Genomic DNA, 7,222 nt, shown 5'->3' on the forward strand with positions numbered 1-7,222 from the left:
CCCGAGAGCTGACCGCGCGAGCTCCGCTCCCCAGTAATGCTGCTCATTATAAAATTAGGCATAATATGCTTGTGTAACTGATGCTTGTGCAACTGGCGAGCTCATCGACGCCCTCCATATCAACCTCCTTGGAGGAAGACAGGCGGAGCGTTGGGCCCCCTCCCCGGGAGGGAGAACCACAGCACGGGCTTCCGAACCCCGAGAGCAGGCGCTGGATCTGGTGGGTGAGTAAGAAGATAGGGACTCGCCCGTCTACATTCCCTCCACCGGATCCATATGCGAACCCCACGAGCACGGCCGCCGCTCCGCCTCGGCGAAAGCAGGGCTGGCACCGCGCGAAACGCCGGCGAAGGCTCCCTCCTCAAAGAGAGCCTTCCGAGAGCGAAGCAAGGCAGTAACAAACACTCGCCATGCGGGCAGTCAGCTCCCTCGAGAGCTCACTCTGCGTGCTTCGCTCCCAAGCAGACAACACACAAACTGTGCGTGTCCCCACCCGAAATATAGCACGGGTAGGGAGGAACACACAGCCTGAATGCAGTCTGCTCTCGCCCAAATGCTTATTTTTGGCTGAAGCTTGACATAAAGATCTTAAGTGAACAAACAACACTAAATAAGACTCTGACACACACACACAGTGACATCTCGCCCATCCATTGGACTGATTACATACGTGATTCAGAGCACGGTCACGCTGAAGGCGTTCCCATTGCGTTTCGACGCAGCTCGAGTTCCTGAAGGGGAACAGGTTTGTATGACTGTATGTACACGATGACGCAAAACCAAAACCAAAACTAAAGTCAATGATAACATTTTTTTAACTCAAGTAATTTCTGTCTTTATATCATATAATGAAAATTATTTTGATGTGTTACAGGTTAACTTTGACAACTACAATGCCATGGTGTCTTTTGTTAACATTCAAAATAAGCACCGGAAGTTTCTGGTTAGTTTTTATTTAACACTTTGTGTATTTATGTACCCGATTGAAAAAATAGTATACTTAAGTACAATTTATTCGTATGTACTTTAGTATAACTAAATATATTTGTGGCACACTATAAATTGGTATACTTAAAGTCTGCTAAATTGGAACAACTAATTTTGTACTAAATGCATTTTAGTTGTTCAAAGTTTCGACGCAGCTCGAGTTCCTGAAGGGGAACAGGTTTGTATGACTGTATGTACACGATGACGCAAAACCAAAACCAAAACTAAAGTCAATGATAACATTTTTTTAACTCAAGTAATTTCTGTCTTTATATCATATAATGAAAATTATTTTGATGTGTTACAGGTTAACTTTGACAACTACAATGCCATGGTGTCTTTTGTTAACATTCAAAATAAGCACCGGAAGTTTCTGGTTAGTTTTTATTTAACACTTTGTGTATTTATGTACCCGATTGAAAAAATAGTATACTTAAGTACAATTTATTCGTATGTACTTTAGTATAACTAAATATATTTGTGGCACACTATTGGTATGTATTCTGTCCTAGATGCGTGTTCCATCTACGCAACACTGACAGATAGCTAACGGTTCAGAAGTCAGAAAAGGGGCAGACGCAGGAGTAAAGTTGAAAGTTTTACTGTTAGGTTCTTTCCTCTTCCATTTCTTATTCTTTTCTTTTTTGTAAAACTGAAACATATAAAGATTACAAACGTCTTGTTACAGAGAGTTCAAAAATAAATGCAAATGAATTTACAATGTTATCTGAACAAACATAACAAAGGGCTACATTCATGCTATGCTTAATATTGTTATCACCGAAGAGTAATAGTTTTAAACTCGAACTTATGAATTTCACATGTATACGTGTATATACATTCTTAAACACTGAAGAAAAGTAATAGACTTACAGGCAAAGCCTTTCCAAGGCACAAAACGCAAAGGAAATAGAGTAAAGAACTTCTTGGACAACCGCATGGAGAAAATCTGGAACACTGCGATTATTTCCTGGTTAACCTCTAACCCAAGAGTCACATGGTCTAAATCAACCACTAAGAAAATAGCTAACAATTATTAATGTTCTTTGTTGTTACACCAAACTGCCACAAGATGGTGCTAAAAAAAATAACAAACAAATGCATGACATGACAGTACGCTTAAAGTCTGCTAAATTGGAACAACTAATTTTGTTTTAACTTTTAGCTTAAAGTAGTGCTGGGGTCCAACTAAAGTTGTGTTAAGTAGATGTGACGCCCTAAAGTATGTACACATTTGTTGTGATTTTGGAAGAAAAAGTTTATTTTCCATATTTTTTATTTTATATATATCACATGTTAAATGTAATGAACAAGCTGAAAATTGTCTGAGTGTAAATCATTGTTGCTGAGTGAGATCATGAGTGAGCTTGTGACTGGACGGAGAACGGGAGCCCGGTGTTTGGGGAGCCAGGTGTTTCTAGCTAGAGGGCAATTTTTTTTTTTTACTATTCTGCTGCCACTTCTTTTATGAGAGGACTTTGGAGGTTCACTAGAGCAGTGGTTCCCAAACTTTTTGAAAGCATGGCACCCCTTTGTTGGTAATAAAATTACACCATGCTATATGCCTAATATAAAATAACAAATACCTTACACAAAGTTTAGGTAGCCTAAACAAAACTGAAGATCAGTACACTGTGGAACCAAATAAATAAGAAACGCAATGTTTATTAGCAAAACTAATAAGAAAGATTGGAGACAAGGCATACTTGATGTAAAATAAAAAAAATACAGTTTAAATAAATTTAAATCAGCAAACACTGTGGAACCAAATAAATAAGAAACGAATGTTTAAAAAAAACTTCCAATATCAGCTTTTAAATGGCAGAAGTCAACAGGCTTTTCAAAATCCAAAATATCGCATGTCGTTTTGAAACTCTTCTGCCATCGTCTTGTCTGTCTCACCTCTCTCTTCTTGTCAGCTTCTCCTCGCGAGATAAATAAGATATGATCTGTGATGCGACTCATTCGGCACGCTGCATTGAGCAGCCGCATTCAGTTTTAATTTTAGTGAACTAACTTAAATTATTTTTATTACTATACAAAATCAAAGCGACGGTGGGCAAGTGACACAACCGGTGTTGTGGCTTCACACCGGTAAAACCGTTAAAACCTTCTATAGCAGCAACACGAATTTCATGTCCTGTCACTGCGTGAAATACTATAAAATTGAGCGCGCACCGGTACAAAGGGCAGAGCGGACGGGGCAATTCTCTCCTGAGAACAGTCCAATTGGCGGTAAATACATATTTAAACTTTAAATAAGTATTAAATATATCAGTGTTTTTTGCTTATTTATTTTCATTTGGACGAAATCAACAACAAAACACCAACATTTGCTTATAGGTTAGTGTTTTGATATAGCCTATTTTTAAAATACATGCTGTAAAAGTAGTATTTTAGGTTGTTTAAATTGGAAGAAAGCTAAGACTCTGCGGCACCCCTAGCCAGAACCACTGCACTAGAGCACAGCATACCTGAACTAGTTTATCTGCAAAGTGCCACAGATGAGATGGGATAAATTTCAGGATTTGAAATGATTTTAAACGGGCAAAAGCCCTTTCAACATGAATCCTATTCTGTGCAATCAGCTTTGTAGCATGTGCTTCACTGTGTGTTAGTTGGCCATGATTGAGAAATGGGGGAATGTTTACCGTGACTCCCTTCGGGCATAATGTTGTGAATTAGGAATCCATTGTCAGCTAAAATGAGGTCTCCCGGCTTGAAATGGTCCAAAACACCAGAATCCTGTACTATTTCTTTATCACTTGCTGATACTGGGTAAAGTTTGCTGCAGTATGTGATCACAGCATTTGGTGCCACCCCAATAAGTAGTTTGAAGGAGTGCATGCCACGGTATGAAGAATAGGTTTCTTTCTGTGTATCCATTTGCTTGGGAACAGCAATTTTGATGTCAGTGCAATCCATAATCATTCTGCAGTTTTGGAAATGCAGAAATTAAGAAGGCAAGCAGGTCTTGTTTTTCTCCCGACTGGGAACAGTGCTCATTATGTCCTTAAAAAGGAGCTTGTGAAGGACCTCAATGAATATTTGTAGCACATTCCTGACTGTTTTTAAATTGCAGCAGAAGAGTGCAACCAGGTGGAGGTTTGTGTAGTTATGACGAAGTTTCATGAGTGTCATGAAAATTTGGTCTTCAAGAACGATGTCTTTGGGTCTCCAACCAGAATGGTATGTGATCGAATCCTCAAAGCGAGCAACATATTCACAAACAGCACTGAAGGTATCTTTATCTGGCAATCCTGTCTCCATCCGAAAAACACTTTCACTCAGCTGAGAGGCAGAATACCTGTCACAACAGTAACTCTGTCTTTGCAGCTTGTCCTTGAGAAAACTTATCTCTGCTGTGGAGCACTCTAGCTTTATCTCAAGCTGAATTATTTTTCTTCGTTCAGACTGTAGCTCTTCTTCAACTGTGCTCCTACCTGGTTGTTCCTCAACATTGTTGGTAGGGGGTTGAGGACCCTCTACAACAGCCAGAGATGGTGGATCTTCATCCTCATCAGCCATATAAAGTGTAGCACTTTCCTCCCCTTCATCCATGAATAGTGGAACCATTTCATTCACAGTGCTTTCCTCTCGGAGTATGTAGGAATGATCTTCAAAAATTTGTCTAGTGGGATCATTTGGGGCTACAAACAGCAGGAGCCTTTTTTTCCCCTAAAGGAAAATGACAGCTACAGATCCGGGAATGGGCACTGGGCTTCCTGTCTGCTCGTCTGGGGGAAAAGTACAAAACACACAATATTAATTTCATGAAAGATTAACCTTTCCATATAAAAACTTGAAAAATACAAAACTAGAGCCAAACTAAAACTTACATTAAACAAATTAATAATAAATAGTAGTGAATAAATGAAATAATCATAACTAAAGCACATGAATGAATGAATGAATGAGGCATTAATAATGCACTTTTTTGTGTATTGTCTAACTAACACCTCTTCCAGCAGCAACCTATTTTTTTCCCAGGAGGTCTCCCATCCAATGCCTATGGGCAACCAAACTTGGTTGGGCTACAGCAGGGCTGGGCAAAGTCAGTTCTGGAGGGCCACTTTCCTGCAGATTTTAGCTCCAACCCTAACCAAACACACTTGAACAAGCTTATCAATGTCTTCAAGATCACTAGAAAGGTATAAGCAGGTGTGTTTAATTAGGGTTGGGGCTAAACTCTGCAGAACAGTGGCCCTCCAGGACCCAAGTTCCCCAGCCCTGGGCTATAGGGTGATATGGCTGTGGCAATAATGAAATGACCCAAAAAGTTAACTTAAATTACAATGTAACCTAAAATAATTTAAAATAAAAGCTAAAAATGTTATCAATAAAATCAACATCAATTAAAACTATAATAGTATATTTAACATAACTAAAATAATATTGATAGGAGCACAAGACTGCAATACTTAACTGCAAGATCCAACCCTTTTCTGTACATTTCTAAATAAGGTGCATTAAAAGAAAATTAATTAATATGAATATTTTCATTAAAACGTGTCTCCACGTAGTATTTAATAAAATTCAGTATTTTAAATGTTTTAAAATGTAGTATTTTACGGTATTTTAAAATTAGTATTTAATAAACAACAGTAGAGTGAGCAAGTTTTTGGATATGGTAATATAACATTTATTTTAGTGAATAAAATATAACATATACGTTAACTTTTGTTAATATAACAAAACGTTACTTTATCCTTGCTTCTAGAAAATCCTCAATCTTTCTGCCTTCCAACAGCTTCATGTGGCCATAAACATTTAATTTTAGCGTAATTTTTAAGCACTATGCATCATTACAGTGTCATTTTAACCATGACCATGTAAAGCTGGTAAATGTGGTGTTTACATGGAATAATCGTAATATTAATTTACCTTATGGTACGAACCCAGAGTCTCCGCTGGGATACATCAGTAGGAAAGCGATAAAACGAGCATCTTCCATCCGAACACTTGTGTTGCACATAAACATTTAATTTTAGCGTAATTTTTAAGCACTATGCATCATTACAGTGTCATTTTAACCATGACCATGTAAAGCTGGTAAATGTGGTGTTTACATGGAATAATCGTAATATTAATTTACCTTATGGTACGAACCCAGAGTCTCCGCTGGGATACATCAGTAGGAAAGCGATAAAACGAGCATCTTCCATCCGAAGACTTGTGGTTGCATTTCGGGGCAAAGCAAAAAAAACATTGTTGAAGAACAATATAAAATTCTCTTAACTATTAATTGGTTATTCTACAATTGATTGAACTACAAATTAGAAAACACTACAATCGAAAAAACACTATGAATCGATAAACAAACTAATCCAAAAAACTGCAAGAACACGAAGCTGTAAAAGCGGGTTGGTATGAGTTCCTGTTCGGCGTGACGATGTTTAATGTCTCCAACAGCGCCTGTAGTCCGATTTAGCAACTTGTTAGCAACCAACTTTTTTAAGAAACGCAACCGCTTTAAAAAATCACGAGTGGGTGTAACTGGTGTCTTTTATGTCGTAGAATAAACCGTGAAAATATTTTGAGCTTGTGTGAACCACTGACCTTATTTAAGGGATTTAACCAAAATCCCATTCAAAAAACCCATTGACTCTAGGACGATGGGACCGGAAGTGCTAAAATGCTAACTCGCTTCCGGGTTTTCGCCTACAAAGTGACATCATAGTTCCACCACTCCATTGCGCTCACAATTGCTGGGGATTATGTGCGACGCTGACACGTTTGCTCCTGTCTTCTCAAGTCATGTAATTCCTATGTGTATGTTCAGGTTGCAAATATATTGTGTAAAAATGTTCCGGTTTGTTAAGATATGGAATGTGTAGATCATCCGCATTTTGTGGACGCTGTGACACGATGTACTCGTGTAATGCATTTAATTTGATTCATACAGGCTCCAGTTACCAGGTTATGGTGTTCATTATTTGTTTATTCATATTATATTTGTGTTTGGATAATTAAAGGGGTCATATGATACGATTTAAATTCTTCCTTTCTCTTTGGAGTGTTACAAGCTCTTGGTGCATAAAGAAGATCTGTAAAGTTGCAAAGACTAAAGTCTCAAATCAAAAGAGATATTCTTTATAAAAGTTCAGAGTCAGCCACACCTACCTAAAACGGCTCGTTCTAACACGCCCCCACATATCTACATCACTGCGTGGGAAGATTTGCATAACGCCGCCCAAATGTTCACGCAAAAAAAGAAGGCGTAACTTTTATTCTC

General features: G+C 38.3%; 1 long non-coding RNA gene across 1 annotated transcript in view; it reads right to left on the bottom strand.

Annotated features, from left to right (window-relative positions):
• Positions 1-4,380: 4,380 nt before the first annotated feature.
• LOC107654335 (uncharacterized) overlaps positions 4,381-7,222 on the bottom strand; it is a 20,237-nt gene continuing 17,395 nt past the window's right edge. The window contains exon 3 of the long non-coding RNA XR_001630323.1: positions 4,381-4,390. This is a non-coding gene — a long non-coding RNA (uncharacterized LOC107654335). The remainder of the gene's footprint in view (positions 4,391-7,222) is intronic.

This window comes from Sinocyclocheilus anshuiensis, unplaced genomic scaffold (genome assembly GCF_001515605.1).
Source record: "Sinocyclocheilus anshuiensis isolate Anshui unplaced genomic scaffold, SAMN03320099.WGS_v1.1 scaffold2853, whole genome shotgun sequence".
Lineage (NCBI taxonomy): Eukaryota > Metazoa > Chordata > Actinopteri > Cypriniformes > Cyprinidae > Sinocyclocheilus > Sinocyclocheilus anshuiensis.